General features: G+C 45.5%; 2 protein-coding genes across 10 annotated transcripts in view; one reads left to right on the forward strand and one right to left on the reverse strand.

Moving 5' to 3' along the window:
- Positions 1-17,445, reverse strand: part of LOC143153090 (uncharacterized) — a 97,057-nt gene that overhangs the window by 32,808 nt on the left and 46,804 nt on the right. The window lies entirely within an intron of this gene.
- Positions 9,541-17,445, forward strand: part of Tn (tripartite motif containing protein thin) — a 96,510-nt gene continuing 88,605 nt past the window's right edge. For 6 of the 8 annotated variants that reach the window (XM_076323914.1, XM_076323915.1, XM_076323916.1 and 3 more), the window contains exons 1-2: positions 9,541-9,575; positions 13,280-13,384. The gene's annotated coding sequence lies outside the window, so the exon portion shown is untranslated. The other 2 variants (XM_076323908.1, XM_076323909.1) reach the window with 2 other exon arrangements.

Consider the following 17,445-nt stretch of genomic DNA (forward strand, 5'->3'; position numbering starts at 1 on the left):
ATTTACTGTACAAGGCCAAATAAAAACTTTCCGTGGATAAAAATTCGACAGCATATCGCGAAAGACTTTCATTCGGGGTTTATAAATCAAATAAAACAGTACCTTATTTCCATGTAAAAGCGTTTTATTAATTTTAGTTTCCTACGGTAGATTTAATGAATTCTAAGAGTTGCTTGAATATTCATGGTCCACGAGTTTATAAATTTAACATTTCCTCTATTTATATATTTTAATGGTTAAATTTATCGTAATTTAAAGTCACTCATAGTTCTAGTTAGAACTACTTGTACTGTAGTATTTAAACAAAATTTTGTAATTTTTATTCGTGTTTCAATGACAGAACCTTCCGTCGATCTGCATCAGAATGATACCACTGACTGTGAAGCATTGATACATTCATCTAAGCCAAAACAATATAGTATTAACATTGATACTGACAAGAATATTAATAGAATTCACAGTAACATCTATAATAAGAGTAATCATTTTCCAACAATGTACAAATTCTATTCAAATGAAGATTTTCATTTTCGAGAACGTTTCTTTAGTTGTTCTCATTGAAATTGATAATGCGAAGACTTCTGTTTAAAAGAGTGTTTAAAAGATAGTTTGAATGAGAAATTGTTTAAACGGAACTTGTTAAAAAAGTTCCACGACTATTTCGATGGCTGGGCAAAAAGTGGTCCAAACAAAGTACACAAAGAGTTATGAAATAACGAAGAGAATATTCATGTTATCGTATTACATTTTCAATTACGCGCGATTAACAATATTTCGAATTTTCAAATTTTCATCGGGAACAGTTGGTTTTATTACAGATAACGAGCTATTGGCACAACTGATCGAGCCAAATGAGAAACACGTGGAAAATGTTGTTCGCGCTAGCACGAGCGAGCGTTCTCTCTTCGGCTATCGTATACGGATATTGCTCGATGGTCGAGATCCGGGGACGAATAAATTCGCTAACCGGACCGATGATAAATCGAGTGTCACTTGGCCGCGAATTTTTAGCTCGACAAACCAGTACCGTATAAATTATACCTGGGCGCAATTTCTAACGCAAATTTCCTTTGATTTATACACTTCGATCCGATGGTGTCTACCTAAATAGTTTGGAGATGGAAAAAATATCGATTGTTTTCTACATTTTCTCAAAGTTTCCACTCTACGAACATTGTGATAAAATTGCGGTGAAATATGGAAAAATTATTAACGTAAGTGAACTTTCAACCGATCTCTCTCTCTACGTTGTAACATTGTACGCGAACTTTGAGGGGTCTCTGCCTAATTTCGAGGAAAAGCTCAATTTTTCTTACATTTTCTTAGGAAACTTTAATACTGTAAGTTTCAAGTCTTATAAACATTACGCTGAAAGGATGATGATGAAATTCGACAAATTGACGATGTTGTACGACTTTGAACCTAAATCTGTATATACACCTCTCACACTGCACGACGAAGTTTAAAACCTTGTTCACAAAATTGCATTTTTCGAGCTGATTGACGCGATATCTCGTGGACCAATAGACCGATTAAAAAATGAATTCCAATATAGCAAAACTATATCTGGATAATCTTAACCAAAAGAAGATCTAACTTAGAATTAGTTCTAATCTAATTAGAATAAAAGGCTCGATTCTGTGCCTAAAGGCGTTCAGAGGATCGCGAACAACTTCCGGAATAAATGAAGGAAAGTTTTCAAAGCAGAACGCAGGGCACGGGAATTTCGGCGCGGGGACACGCGCATTTGTCTCGCGATTCAACCTAGCGTGTATCCGTTTATTTTATCGGGGCACGCGAAGCGATTAATAAGCTATGTAGGCGAAACTTCATCTCGAAATTGCCACGTTAATCCAGTTAAGTGGCTGGGAAATTATTTCGCAGCCGACGAAACTTTCCTTCGCGAGACCCGATATCGCGGAATGGATTAAACGCCCGCGAAAATATCGGGCGTAAACATTAATTTATCAGTGAACCGCCCGCGTGAATTATTATCCCCCTTGAAAACTTTGGGCTTTCTGGATTTTCTTGCCGACTTCTTGCCGGTCCCGTTCTCCTATTCACCGTTGCGTCTAATTAATTGCTTCACCCGTTCTTCGCCACGCGCGAAACGCGAACGATCCGTTTCAATCTCCTAAAGAGTCTCGAAATTCCAAAGCTGCACGAAAGTCTGGCTGAACGCTAATGCCAAGATCAATGCTGCAAGCAGCGTACGGAACTTCCGAAATTTTTGCTCACGGTGTTGTCAACGACTGCCAGAATCGTTTCAACGATCGCCAACGTCGAAGAAACGCGTCGATCGGTAGAAACGCTCGTGGACGACGCGTAATTTCACCGATCGTGGCAAAATGTTAGGTTAAAATTAGATACGACGCTCAGAGATCGTAACGTAGCTTTCTTTCAATATTAGCACAGAAGGTAACCTCTGCTTCTATAAACTTTCGAACACGTGCTGGATCGGAACGTAAAAATTTCCATTCTATAAATACCATTTTCGAAAATCTTCAAATTCTTCGCTTTACAGCCTCGTGAAACTATATTTCTCTCTCGTATTATTTCTGCTCCGCGTATTAACATTCACCGCAATTTCATTCTCTGAAAATAAAAAAATCTACTCTTTCGCGAACTGTTCTTGTTCCCGAGGACACGCGATTATTTTCACCGGTATTTTCAACGATATTTAAATTGTTGCGTACAGAAGAAAATGACGATCGATTATATGTTGCGCGATTGAGACGCGAACATACTGGTATAACAATGTATTTTTGATTCGATGAAACGTTATACACATCGCGGTATTATTTTTCGTTAATAGATTACTGAGAGTACCGTTTCAAAATTGTATCGGTCTATTTCTGTTTGATGCGTACACTGATTCAATTTATATTTAAAATGTATCCTACGGTTCGACATCACTGTACATATTCTTCGCGAGTATATATACTTCGAAATCGTAATTGCATTTCTGCAATATTCCGTGCTGTACGAATTGGGTTGTTACCTTGCAGGTACACGTCCTGATCGAGAATTCAAATCCTAATGATATTTTTACGTTTTATTTATACCGAGACTCACATTGTGCAACTTATGACTATTTGTACAGCCGCGATAGCGAGGTTAGATTTTAGCAACAGTATTTCAGCTACGCCTCGTCTCGTATCTACTAATATACTTGTTACTTTGTTCTTTTTATAATCATGTACCTCTGCATCTGTACCCGCGCGATAAATACAACTTTCGTTCGATTAATATTCTCGTTGATCGTTCGTCTCGACGATATATTTCCGTACAATTGATCATCTTTTACAATACAAACTATTCTTCCTTCGAGGCGAGAAAAATGTGAACTTCGAAACCTCCGCAGAACCGCGAGGCTCGTATTAGAAGGTCGCAACGTACACATCCGTTTTGAAACGGTAACACAGGCTCCTTAGTCAACGTTTTATTTTTAGGGAATCGCTCTCTTCTGAGTCAAGTTCTCGACAACTGCCTACGATGGTTTTCACCCGGTCGTGATTACCGTATCTCCTCTACGAAGGTACGCGTTACGAAATTTTCGAACCGCAACGAAGCCTCGGCTTCGATCGAGCGCGTAACACCGCGCCGCGGAAATTCCGCGCGGATAAATTCCGCTCCGTTGCTGTCGTTACTCGAACTCGCGGGCCAACCCTCATATTTCGTACCCGATGAATAGAAACGAAATTCTAATCCCCGGATGGTTGTTATTTAACCAGCCCCGCTAAATCGGACGCGACACAGAATTTCGTGACAATCCGGACTAATGGCGCGGCGGTCGAACCCGATAATAATTCAACGTTTAATTATGAATCTGTCATTTTGGCAGGCGGTCGCGTACGCGCGGGACCGCAAACTGCACTGACTGGAACACCACAGACACAACGACCGGAACATTGTATCGAATCGAAAGACAGATCGCTGTCAGCTTCGGAACAAAGTCAAGTGCAGACCGTCGATAATTTATCGCGACGCCTGGAAACAAAAATACTATTCTCCGCGTTGTCGCTCGGGGATTACATCATTTCGAAAGACCTCCGTAACGTGAACGATTCTTAGCATTCTTTACGTTCTTGCGAAATAAAAATATTCGTTTTTCGATATCAGTGCTTTACTTCTAATCTTTGTGTATAAGTACGATGTCCTTTGTTTTTTTTTTTCGTAATACCTTCTAATTCGGTTCCAGAACTCTGTAGAAAACATTTCTCTAAAAAAACCGCGGGATTTACACGCTAGAAAGTTTTTTCCAGGGTGAAATTAATTCACGGTGAAGTTGTTTTTCCGATTTTAATCGATTAAATGCTTTACTCGTTAAACGCAATAAACTCGAAGACCGAGTCTTAGAGGATCGCCTCCGGCCAATTTAAATACGTGCAGAATGCTCGCTGCAACGATGTAAATTATATTTCCTACACTACGTGTACACTGAAAATAGTACGATTCGAAACAAGATATCACGAAAATTCAAGTAACATGTTTGTAGAATTTTCTCCGATTAAGAGAATTGGAATTAACAGATTGGCACGATTTAAGAACACTCGGAGCGAATGATATAGCATCGGTTGGAATTTCATTTCAATTCGGAATCAAATAATGCAAAAAATACGCTCTTGTCGTTGTTAAACCACGAGCATCGATATCTTGGTACAAGTAGATTTCAACGTTGTCCACGTTTCTCCGAATGAAAAATATTCTTCCGCTTTCTTTCTTCGAGCCGCACCCTACTGTGAAAAACACTGGCCCAATCTGTACCAGCAGCTGCAAGTTATTTTTGGTTGCGCCGATTTTACCTACCATTTGTCCAACATTCATTTCTCAATTGCAACGACCTCTTCCCATTTTTCAAGGTTGGATCGCAGTTGTAGATTTTTCATCTTCGTTGCCTTATCCGTAACACCATGTTTAATACCGTTCTCTTTGTTATCTCTTCGACGCGATCCCTACCGCAACCCTTCAGTTCCTTCTAGTAATGCCCATTCCACTCGTTCACAATCAGCTCTTTCCTCTCCTTATCGCCATACAGTTAAATTCCTGGCTTCGTTTTCCTGTATATTCTCTCGTTATTGCAATTCCCTTTCTACAGAAATACGTGCCCTTCCTCCCTTCTCTACGATGCAAAGTACGGTCAGATATTTATACTGTAGCGTTTTATCGTTTCATATTTTATTTCCATTATTTTGAGGGTACGTTTCAAAAAGGGTTAAAACGTGTACACTTTCCTCGATACGAATAATACAAATATAATGACAATAATGATAATAGTAATAATAATAATAGTAATAATAATGTTATTCCGATATTTTATTACACAGGCGTTTTCTTACAATACGCGCAACAAAGACGTCGTAATAACAATAATTACAATTTCCTCGGCTATTTTTTCTTCGCTCTCAAGTTTTCCTACGCGTCGCGGACTATTTCTACGTTTCTATTTGCGATCTTCCGCATTTATATCCTCTACACGGTTTGTAACCGAAATAACCGTATGAGTAAGCATCGTGCAGCATTCTCCTCATTTCCGTTTCTGTATTATCGTGCTCCTCTACATAGCCGCTCTCGGTAAGTCATACTTATTAAGATTTTGACGGTCGCTGTCACCTCTACACGATTTCACTCTTTGGGTCGTTGTGTCACCGTCCGATCGAGTGTACCTCCAACGTCGTATATTCGTACTTTTAATAATATTCCGACTATTTTTGTACGCCTTACGTTCGTATACGAAAGTCAGCACAGAGAAATTGGCCAAAAATAATCAGGAACGATCCGTCGTAGCAAACAGTATCATCGGACACGATTCATCCATACTAAGATATCCATTCTAAGATACTTTGCAAATCTAAAGTCCACGAATAGCAAAAGTGTTTACAATTTAACCAGCGAATACTGCGAACGCTCGAAACGAAGTAACAACGTCTCGGAGGAAAGTCGTTGGATGTTTCGATGTTTATAAAATTCTGTATACTATACGTTTAAAGAACGCTCGAAACTACGAACAGTTTGGAAAGTTTCATCGGACGAACACACTTGGTAAAGTCGTCGTCGATAGGCACACAGCTTACAAACTGGTCCACGCAAAGGGGACCGCTTCGATGGCCCTGTAAATATTGATTTTTGGCGCGAATCGGTTCGCACGAATATTGCATAGTTGGTGGAACGCATTATTCAAATTTCTCGTCTCGTTCAGCGCGAAAGTACGAACGACGTTCCATTAATTAAGCGATTCGTCGTCACGGACAGTGTCACGACCATCGAGTCGATAGTTTCGACCACGTTGAAGCCACGGTTACCCAGCTGAATTATTCAAAAATTAATTTCACCGCGAGACACGTAAAGGAGGCTGCCATCGAGGGAATTCCGCGATACTTTGTCATTTATTACCGGCGCGAGTTTTGAAAGGACAGGACGCCGTAGACGGGGATGTAAGGGTCGTTAGTGCTACCTATAAGTCGCAACTACAAAGCGGCCACTTTGTCATCTTTAAGCCCTTTCTTCCCTGATGGCGATAGATTGCACACTTTAGCGGTCCCTTCTGTCTCCGGTGTTCCGCTAGCGTTCCAGAACGTTAACATTTGCGAGAAAATATCATGTATCGAGGTCGGAGGGGTATCGATGAGAAAGGAACAGGGACGACGATAAAGAAACGAGGTATCGTTAATACAAAAACTTTTCCCCATTAAATGCACCGTAGGACGCCGAACGCCGAGAATATTAAAAGACTCGGGCACAGGGCTTATCCCGGTAGAGACGATGAATCTCGAGGACCTCTAATCGAGCGAAACTTTTTCGCGTCCGTCGTTATTACTTTGCCGGATCCTCGCCGAACAGTTTCGCACGCGTTCGCGGTGATTTACGACGAAAGAAACAATCCTGCAATTGTCCCGGGGTTAATGAGCCCCGGGACGCGACCGTACGCCAATTAATTTAAGCGTTCCCGTAAGAGTATTCCTCTTCGTTATTCCGCTTCGCGCGGACCCTCGCCTCTTCGTTACCGTGACTCGCACCGTCGAAAGAAAAAGACCACTCGATGTTTTCCAGCTAATCGACCGTGTGTTCACAGTTTCGCGAGTATTCGAGCGAAACGGGCCGGTTTTCGACTCGTCCGACACGAGAGAATCTCGTCGAGAATCAACGAATACTACACGATCGAACCTTCGACGCCAAGGAAAAACCCTTGTCTCCGATCTACCTCGACGCGCTAACGAAACGTCCGTGAGAGGAAAAAGAATCCTGTGGTTTCTCCGCCCTTCGTTAGACGACAACTCGAATATCCTTTACGAAGAAAGGGCTGGATCAACAACGCGTGGAAAGATCGTTTCCGAGTAGGTGTTACCGTTAACGACAGAGGGAGCTAAGCTCGAATCGTAGAAATAAACCGGCCGAGAAATTTATCCTAGAATCGGAGATTATCGTTACACGCACAAATAAAAAGTAATTGTCTCCATGGTCGTAACGTTCGAAGCTCTCTTTTTCAAATGATCGTGCAAGTCGTGAGTACCAATAATCGTTTGTACGAATTCGCGGTTGCACGATGATTCTTACTTGCGCGCATTAGGAAACACGAACGTTGCACAGAGGAAGACTAGAAATAGTTACGAGCAAGTAGAAAGAAAAAGATTAAATATTCCAATTTCTCCGCGTGGAATCCGTTTCCATCGCATACGTTCCTGTTTCGTTGGTTTCGTTCCGTACGATCTTATTACTTTCCGCAATTCCGTTCTTCGGTATTTTATTATTATCCTCCGTATTACGATTCTCGTTGTACATATTTCATTTCGATTCTGCCGCTTAATCTTGCGCGTTTTCGCCGCATACCGGCGAAAATTCGCGGAACCGATACCAACTCTAAGGAAAACAACGCGTTACGCGTGTTTCGTAACGGTGTACAATAATTCGCTTCGAAAAGGACCCGGAAGAAAGGAACTCGGACGCGACTTACAATACCTACGATTATTATTCGAACGCACCATCGTCCAGAGGAAAACTCATCCTCTTTCGACGATTCGGAACGAGGTGCAGCGCGATGCGGGTAACGAGATAACCGAGAACCGGTGGAACGTAACGTCGGTTAAAAAACGCGGTTTCGTTTGCAGAGTTTTTAACGTCCTTTGTGAAGTTCTCCCTGGACGTTGCGTCTACTTAATCGACAAAGGCCAAACATCGCGTGCTCGTAACTACGCGTGAAAAGTACGCGTTCGTCGTGCTCCTGTATCCTGGCTATTGTCTTCGAATCGAAAAGTTACGTTCTTCTCGGGATTTAGATGGCGTTGGCTCGTACGGTTCCGCCGGTTTCTTCCCTACAATTTACCGCGAAACATCCGATGCAGCGTCCCCGGGTTTTCTCGAGTATCGTCTTTCGAGTTAGCCTCGTTGCACCTTTTCCATTGTCCCGTCGCAACGGTAGATTCGTGAAGCTCCGTGGGTTTCCCTTCTCTGGAAATTCGAACATTTCCTCGAAGATCCGGTGTCGCGAGGCTCCCGATTACACGATCGTTTGTTCCTCCCGCGTTTTCCAGGTTGCGCGTAAAATTCCGCGTAGAGGAGAGTTCCGGTTACTCGAGTACGGTTTCCTGAACACCTTCGAATTATTATTTACTCGAGTACAGTTTCCTGAACACCTTCGAATTATCCGTTACTCGAGTACGGTTTCCTGAACACCTTCGAATTATTATTTACTCGAGTACGGTTTCCTGAACACCTTCGAATTATTCGTTACTCGAGTACGGTTTCCTGAACACCTTCGAATTATCCGTGGCAGCGGCACGCTCGTTCCCGATTAAGTAACTCGCAGCTTTAGTCGCGAACGAGCGAGTTTGCATTTTAAGCGGGAAATCGTCGCGTCGGCGACCACAGTTGCACTAAAACCATCACCAAGAGGAATTGTTCCCGCGATGCGAACGGTCCGAGTCGTAGAGCACCTCCTCCCGGAGCATCGGTACCGAAGTTCCTCCTCGCGGATACTATTACGGGGGTGCACTTGTTTTTCTTCGATGTGCACATCTCTCGTCCAGGAACGCCTCGCGGCGTACTCGTTCGAGCGTCGAAGGTCTCGAGATCGCGATCGAAGATATCGCTGTGAGGGTCGATTCGCGACGAAGCAGAGTCGAGTGTCCGTCGCGTTCGAGTCCGCGAACCGAATACGTCTTCGAGCAGCGGTCGTATCCGGTCCACTTCCACCGCGGTGCGGATTCCGCAGCAGCGCGAAAACGAACGAACCAACGAACGAACGAAAGAACGAAAGAACGAAAGAACGAACCGTTCGCGCGAGCAAAGTTCAAGGACGGACGATCCGCGAAAAAGTCCACGTCGACGAGTAACCTCGCAAGGGGGCAGAGCCGACTGAAGAGGAGTTCGCCATTGGCGTCCGCGGGGATCTTGGTCGTCGACGACGTCCCGACTAGGAGCGTCGAGGAGAGAAACGGGAGAGAACGGCGGGGCGGAAGCTCGGGCAGAGGATCAAGAAAAGACGAAGTAGGAGGCAGAGAGCGACGAAGTAGCTGGCCAGAAATAACTAATAAGACATTCACTCTGAGACGGGCGGCCAGCCGGCCCGGACGAACGCGGTGCGTCTCGTAACCTCGTAATCGGCACCTCGTCACACCTTCGTTACGAATAACACCACACCGCTGTTCGTGTCGATAAGAGCGCCACGGTGACGGGAGGCTCGCGTGGACGGCCCGAAATCGCTAAAACACACGTACATAAAACGTAACCAGTGCCGTGGAGAAATAATCGTTCGCGCGTATCGTCGCCTCGCTGCTCCGGTGTCCCAGTTTCTGCAAAGTGTCCGCCTATCTTGTTCCCGTATCCCCGGACTCGGTTGATTAACAAAATACCCGGTGAAAGAGAAAAAAGGAGAACGTCGAAAAGGGGAGACAGGAGAATACGGAGAAGAGAGAGTACAATCACGTGATCTATCAGTGCAAGTGATCCATCGTTCGCGAACGCCGTCGCGGCCACGCTTCCGCCTATCCCCGGGAACCCCACCACCGCCGCAGCCCTTATCCTCGATCCGTGCGCGCGCCAGAGATAGAGAGAGAAACACCGACGAATCCATGGGAGACGAAAGGCTCGAACGCGCCAGAGTGGATCTCTTTTCGCCAGTCGCCATCGCCCGTCTAATTTTAAGTGTTAGATAATGCACACCGGTGCGCACCGGTGCGCTCGGTTACTAAAACGGTAGCAGCGCCGGCGATGCACACACACGATCGACTCGCGCAAGCCCCGTGACTCGCTGCCGCTATTACCGTGGAAAACCAGCCATGGGAGAAACGCCGACGACGACCACGACCACGACCACGACGACGATGACGATGACGATGACGATGACGACGATGCACCAGCTGCGATGGTCCTTCGCCGCGTGCTCGATTTCTTTCACGAATCCCGCAGGGAACTTGTCGCCGGTAAGCCCGGGAAATCTCGGGGATTTTCCAAGCGTCTCGGAAACGTCGCCGGGGTCTACTCGCAACCGGAGCTGTCCCCGGAGCACCTCGAACTTTCGGCGTATTCGAGACCGGAGACGATTTAAAGTATTTCGCGCTCGTCGCGGTTCATCGTTTCCCCCGGATCTTCGAGTTTCCCGGGGGAGAGGAACACCCGACGATCCTTTCTCTTCTCCGTTGTTCGCTGTACGCGCGTTGTATCTCGTTAGAGTACTCCAACGTACGGAACTCTCGTAGTAAAAAGTTTCAGCCCGGTCGAGAGACACTCTTGGAATCGGTCGGGAAGAGGATCGTTCTCGCGATATTTCACCAAAGATTTCGACCCCACGAGCAACGCTCGTTACGTTTCGGGCCCGTGTGTCCATCTCTCTCTCTCGTTCCGCCACCACCACCGTGAAACCCCCGTTCGTCCTTCGTCTCTCGGTTCGCCGGTAAGTCCTTCCCGTTACGCCTCGCGTCGACCAGCTTATTTTTGGCCGATGGTCGACGGAGCTTTTCTCTCCCGCGTTTCGGCTCGCCCGCGCGCTCGGATGCTCCTCACAGACCCCACCCCCACCCCTCCCGCCCACCTCCGTCCCTCCTGTTCCTCGCCGTTAACGAAACGTCACGATTCGACTCGGTTTTCGCCGTCTTTAATCGCGATTCGTCTTCGTTCCTCGAGCGACTCTCGGTACGCGCAATGCTCGCTCGTTTCTCCTTTTTTCTTCTTTCTCCTTTTTTTTTTTCTTCCTCCTTCACCCGTCCCGCGAGTCGTTCGACCCGCCGCTTCTTCACCGGTTCGCCTCCCCCGATACCTTTCTTCTTTTCCGCTTCTGTGTCGCGCTCTCTCCCACCATTTCTGGCCCACTCTCTCTCTCTCTCTTTCTCACTCCCTCCCTTCTTTCACCGGTTCTCTCTTTCCTCTTTCACCGTCTCCCATCCGTTTGCTCATCTATTTCTCCCTCGAGTTCGCGGCCGCCTCGCCGCCTTCCACTACTCCGCGTTTCTCGCGCCCCGTCCTTCGTTTCCCGCTGTCTCCGTCTGTCTCTCCGTGCTCTAATATGGCCAGCCGGTGTCCAATTACTCGCTCCGTTCTCGCTACAGTTTTTCCACGCTCTCAGCGACCACCGTCGCCGTCGCGGCGACGTTGAAAAGATCCACGTCGAGCGTCGCGACACCCGGCACTCAATTTTCTGCTTTTTCCGTAGCGAGGACCCCTCTCGTCCCTGTTGCCCAACCGTTCCCCACCACGTTGCTCACCCTTCGCTCGAACGTCCGTCCCGGTGCCTTTTACCGAACACCACGACGCCGGAGATCTCGCGAGAACGGAATCGATCCGGCGTTTGCGATTCAAATTGGGAAACCGTGCCGATACGACGACGACGCTCGTCTACCGCAGTCGTCGAACGGTAGGAAAAATCGATTGAAAATATATGCGTCGATTCGAAGCGGAGAGTAGACCGAGGGAACGAGTCGGCTCGATTACTCGCGGAGCGGGTTTCAACGACGATTAAAACCCGCGAACCGACCGGGAGAAACGGGGCTAGTGATTTTCACCACGTGGCGATCGTTCTTCCCGCTCTTTCGCGGGGGAAAATTGATGATTCGAGGATTACCGGTAATCCACCGGCAAAGTGATTCTCGCGGCATCGGAGCGGAAGTAACTTGCGGTTTTTCCTTTTGCTTCTCTAACCTCGCGATACGGCTGTCTCGAATTAATTCTCGCGGCCGTGCTTTCGCCACGGTTGTAGCGAAACGACCATTGTTTCGATCGTTCGGGTGTTTTATCGTTGACGATAACGCGCGAGTCAAGATCGGAATTGAAATTCGATCGTTCCGCGAGATCGATCGTTTACACGCGAGATGAGATCTTTCTGTACGCGGAGAGTATCGATGAATTTTCTCGTTGGTATGTTTCTCGAATGGATCGCGATTAATCGCTGAAACGGGTTACCAATAGGGTTCGGAGCGTTTGAATTTTTACGCGATCGAAAATTAGAACGATTCTGCGCACGAGTATCCAATACTCGAATGTTCGAACCTTAACTGAACAAGTTCGCGATACTATTATTCTTTTTCTGTAGCCGATTTTATAGATTTTATTACGCGATACGATCGAGATAAGCAAGGAGACTCGCAAAGTCGAGACTCGCGAATTAATAACGCGCGTAGGTATTTTCAAATTCAATTCGTTCGTGAACAAAGTCTTTTGCGATTTCGATGCGCATAAAATTGCCCATGTCTCGATCAACCGCTCTTTCTAAAACGTTCTGTGTATTATGACAAATAAAAACTATCCAACGACGAGAATTTTCAACGAGAAAATGGTTATTCGAATTTCGTTTCCAAATGTTAAATAACGAGACGTCGAAATAACAAATACGGCCCGTGTGCTCGTTGTCGAAGGAAGCTTCTATTTAACGGTTGTTAATTTATACGATCGACCACATCGTTCGGAGAGTTACGTTTCGGAGGGTCCGAGTACGTCTGACCGAGCACCGGACTAATCTACTTGGATCGAGGCGCGGTCTGACCACTCACTGTCTCGATCCACTCGGGACGATCGCGTAAGATTTCGATCGCGAAATCGGTTCCAAGATCGGTCGAATATTCCTACGTTCGATCGGGATCGCGGACGTGCAAAATCTGGGCAAAAGGAGGGTTCGGTACACCCGTTCGAGTCGCGTCGCAGAGTCGGGAAAAAGTGAATTTCCGTGGATGGAAAGAGGCACAATGGCCGCCGGTTTCCCAATTTCGTTCGCGCGCCGAGGCCGGAGTTACGCGTTCATCGTCATTCCGCGTGCACGCGCGTACTCGTTTAACGGTGGTGATTCGATTTCCAGCTGTCACAGCGCCGGATATTGGTGAACGAAAAGTGCGACCACTTGGGGCCCCATAGAGAGGGCCCCCCACCCGAAGGGACCGCCGCAAGGCGGTCGAAACCTCAGGTAAGATTCTCGTATCTTTTCACGGGTTTCGATGTTCCGTGCCGCTCGTCCGAATAACGGCGAGTTAACAACCACCGTGATAGGGTGATTCCCGTTGAAAAAATATTTACTCGACCGAAATGGAATTTTAACGCAGCGCTATTCGAAACGCGAACGACCAAGTATTCGAGTAGCTCGATGTTATGTTGTTTGCCACGAAAGTTTCGCTCACTGGTAGAGTAGCGAACGATATTTGCGAGGGGCAAAAAATATCTCGAGATTATCGACGAGCATCGTTACCGGACGCTGATTATCGTTGGATCGTTATCGATGTCCCGGTGATAAAAGGGGCCCGAAATTTCATCGTCGTATCCCGCGAAAGCCGGCGAATAAACGAATCCGACTCGATCGATCTTCGTCGTCGCGGTAGCTCATGATCCTCGAGTTTTTTGCCGGAAAGTCGTTTCGTCGGTTTCTTTCTCCTTCCTGGCCGCGAACTTTTGTTTTCGCGAAGCCGAGAGCTGCCTTCGAATACCGTGTAATCCCGTTTGCGGCCGTAACGGGTAAAAACGACGAATAAAAATATTTCGCTCGTTCGGAAAAGGTTCGTTGTAGCGTCGTTCGCTTTCCGATGCACGCGGTTAAACAATTATTTCATCGATATCGTTTCCTACGGGGGGTGGGTGAAACGTTCGCGTCGATGCTCGAACGAACGAAGATTCTGGACAATGGTAGGGTCAGAATAAACGTCGAAACGGGCTTCGAGTTCCCGTGGAAAGAGCAACATTATCGAGAACCTCGGTAGCGCGTCGACGAGCTGTAAAAGCGAGCCGAAACGGCGATGTTTGGCGACCCGATTCGATTATTGCATTCGTGGTGCTCGAGCAACCGGGGAAAATATCGAACGAAAGTTTTCGTTATTTTGGAAACCGTCGCGTCACGGCGCGAACAACTTGAAATATCCACGCGACGTTTAAACGGATCGTTTGTTCTGCTGGTTGGTTTTTAAGTACTAGGACGAACGACGCTTTATCAATCGACACGGTTATAACTTCGTTCGCGCGGTTTACGAAATCCTCGTTCAGCGGCCGGTGACTGGTGTATCGATTGGTAGTCCGCTCGGGACGCGTCGCTTGTTTTTTTCGACACTTTATTTAGAGTGTCGATGCAACGCGGCAAACGAGACAGCCACTTGACGTTTCTACGCCTCGAGGGTTTAAACTAGTTCCCTCGTTTCTTTTTCCTTCTTGCCACCGGAAGAAAAAAAAAAGAAAAAAAAAAGAAAAAAACCCGTTTGATTTATCCATAAAACAGACCTGCTTCCATTTTCCCATCCACCGCGGCACCTCGCTCGAAACGAACAGATAATTAATTTTCTCTCGCGCTTTAAGCACCTTCTTTCCCGTCCGGCTCGCTGAAACGAAATAACTCTAATTACTTCTTTTCAACGGCGGAGCATTCAAATCCCACGGCGCGAAGCCGTAATTTCCAGCGAATCGTTGCCAATTCTTGCAAAAAGTTTGCCAAAGCGAACACGAAAATTACTTTACGAAGCCGCGTGCTCTCGGCTGATCGGCGAACCGCACTTTCGAGAGAGTGGCCACGTAATCGAGCGTACCGCCAATAACGTACAAATCCAATGGAACGTCTTTTCGTTCTGATAACAATTATTATTATTATAAGAATAATTCTCTCACGCCGACTGCGAGTTGCAGATATTCCAAACAGAAATTCTACACAATGTATATCACCTAGAACGGACCATTTCATATCATTTCATTTCGAGCTGTTTCGAAGAGCAAGTTAATTTGGTTCCAATACCCGAGAAGCGTTCAAAGTATTTCATCGTAATCTTCAATTCGTTATTCGAACGAACGAATTTAAATAAAACCCACTCTTTTTCAAGAGAGATATCTCACGATATCTCAGAGCACAAGAAGCTGCTCTACGTAGAGGTGTCTCCGAGATTTCAAATCGATCTTTGTTCTCTTCAAAGGAACCATATTCTTCAGTTCGACCAAACACAGTCTACTACGAGACGAAATCATTGACCTACGATACGTTGATCTTTCAACGTTCTTTACGTTCGTTTAAAGTCTCTCTTCACCGAACGTTCAGAATATGATTTTTATCTTTCGCGAGTTTGAGATGACCTTGAGCACGATTGCACCTATTCATTCTGTCGTCGAACGGTAACTCGTTCTTTTAAAAAGTTGCCCTGGTAAGTTGTTGGCAGAAATCTGTGATCCGCTTCGTATTTTCAGGGTCGACGAGGCTTTGCGAGATAAAGTTTCACGGTTGGAACCCACCGTCCCTGATAATACGAAGACCCGGATCACGAATGCACAATTCCTTTTCTACGAAATGGGGCGTGTCATCCAGACCGTACAATGGGGATAACGCAATGGCCCCGATGACCTTGGCCGGTCAATTGATTTCTCGCCGATCGAAATATCATATTAAATGCTCGCGAATATACCCCGAAACTTTTTTACTACTGATTGCAACCCTCGAGCTCGATCGCGTAACGTTAATCACTTTGTAATTACGCATTAGCGTCAATTATCGAAAGTAACGAGAAAACGAAGTATTCCGATAAACGAATTTTCCTCCGATCGATCGATGGATGGACAAAAATAATTGCAGACCAGGTACAATCCGTTCCATCGGATGCAGATGCAATATCATGGTAACACACGTATCTACTGCATGTATTATAATTTTCCTCTCGGTACAAATATTTTCAGAGTGGACCAGAAGGAGTTATTATTAGTATTATAAAAGGGACAAAATTCAGCTTACAATATTTTTATTTTAAAAAGCATGGGTATACGTTGATAACACCAGCGTGTAAAATAAAAATAGATAACGCAGATAATTGAAAAGATAGCATCGGTATACGTACAATCAGGTTTCCAAAGCTAATTATTTAGAATCGTAGGCAAGAAGGTTTCAAAGTGCTCAATGAACTCGATAATCTACACGATCTACATTAAAATAATACAACTATCTAATATCTGTATTTTGATTGATCGACGTTTCGACATTTAATATCGTACTGTTCGTTAAAGAAAATTTTCTCTTCCACGAGTACCGGTAATACTCGAACGATACGAATACCGATCTCGATTCCGCAGCTAAGCAAAGAAAAGTGTCAATCTATTTGTACGTGACGAATTTGAGCGCAAGAGTCGAGAAAATTCAGGACAACCGATTCAACGATGAAAAACGAGTTTCGACCGTCTAATTCGAAAGTGACCATTAACGAGCAACTAGACGCAAAAAGTGTGCGTAAAAATTCGTCTCTCGGAGGGAACTCTCTGAAAATGAACGCAGTTAGACCGACGCGTTTCATTTCTCGAACGAATGCCCGTTCTCGCCAGCTCCACGCTTTGATTCTCGTACCCGCGACTCGAGCGAAAATTTGAAATTACAGCGACGCGTATCCTCCCGGAGTTGTTCGTATTTTTCTTCTATTTTTTTTTTCTTTTTTTTTTCACTCGTTTATTCGTCCTCGTTTTTTCTTTTTTCCTCAGTCGACTCCGCAAAAAAGATAACTGCCACCGTTCCTCGTCGTTTGTTTCATTGGGTTTTATATCGATGGCTAATGCATCCGGTGCTAGAAACTGCGCCAGATAACGCGGTCGCGCGATATAAATTCACGACCGGCCAAAGACAAACGTCATTCGCCCCGGCGCGAATCTACAATTCGGATTTAAACAATGACGCACATTCGTTATCCGCGACGGGTCGGAAACAGTTTATATCGGAGCCATTCGTCCACCAATAAGAATAAATTCTGATCTGACAATCGGGCCCGATGCGTCGTGTGTGTACGTATTATCCGCTCCCCGTTCCGCGTGGAAAATAAATTCCTAATACGTTTCAATTATTCCTACGACTCCTTCGGTTTTACAGCTTTTCGGACTTTTCTTCAATGCTTTCTACGCGTCGATTACCTTTGGATTGTCCAGTAAGTTTCCACGATTTTGAATATTTGATTTTGAATCTTTGATTTTGAAAGGACACTGCCCAAATCGAATATCTTTGTTTCGAGTAAACACCATAAAAGGATAAAATTG

The sequence above is a fragment of the Ptiloglossa arizonensis genome, chromosome 12 (genome assembly GCF_051014685.1).
Source record: "Ptiloglossa arizonensis isolate GNS036 chromosome 12, iyPtiAriz1_principal, whole genome shotgun sequence".
NCBI lineage: Eukaryota > Metazoa > Arthropoda > Insecta > Hymenoptera > Colletidae > Ptiloglossa > Ptiloglossa arizonensis.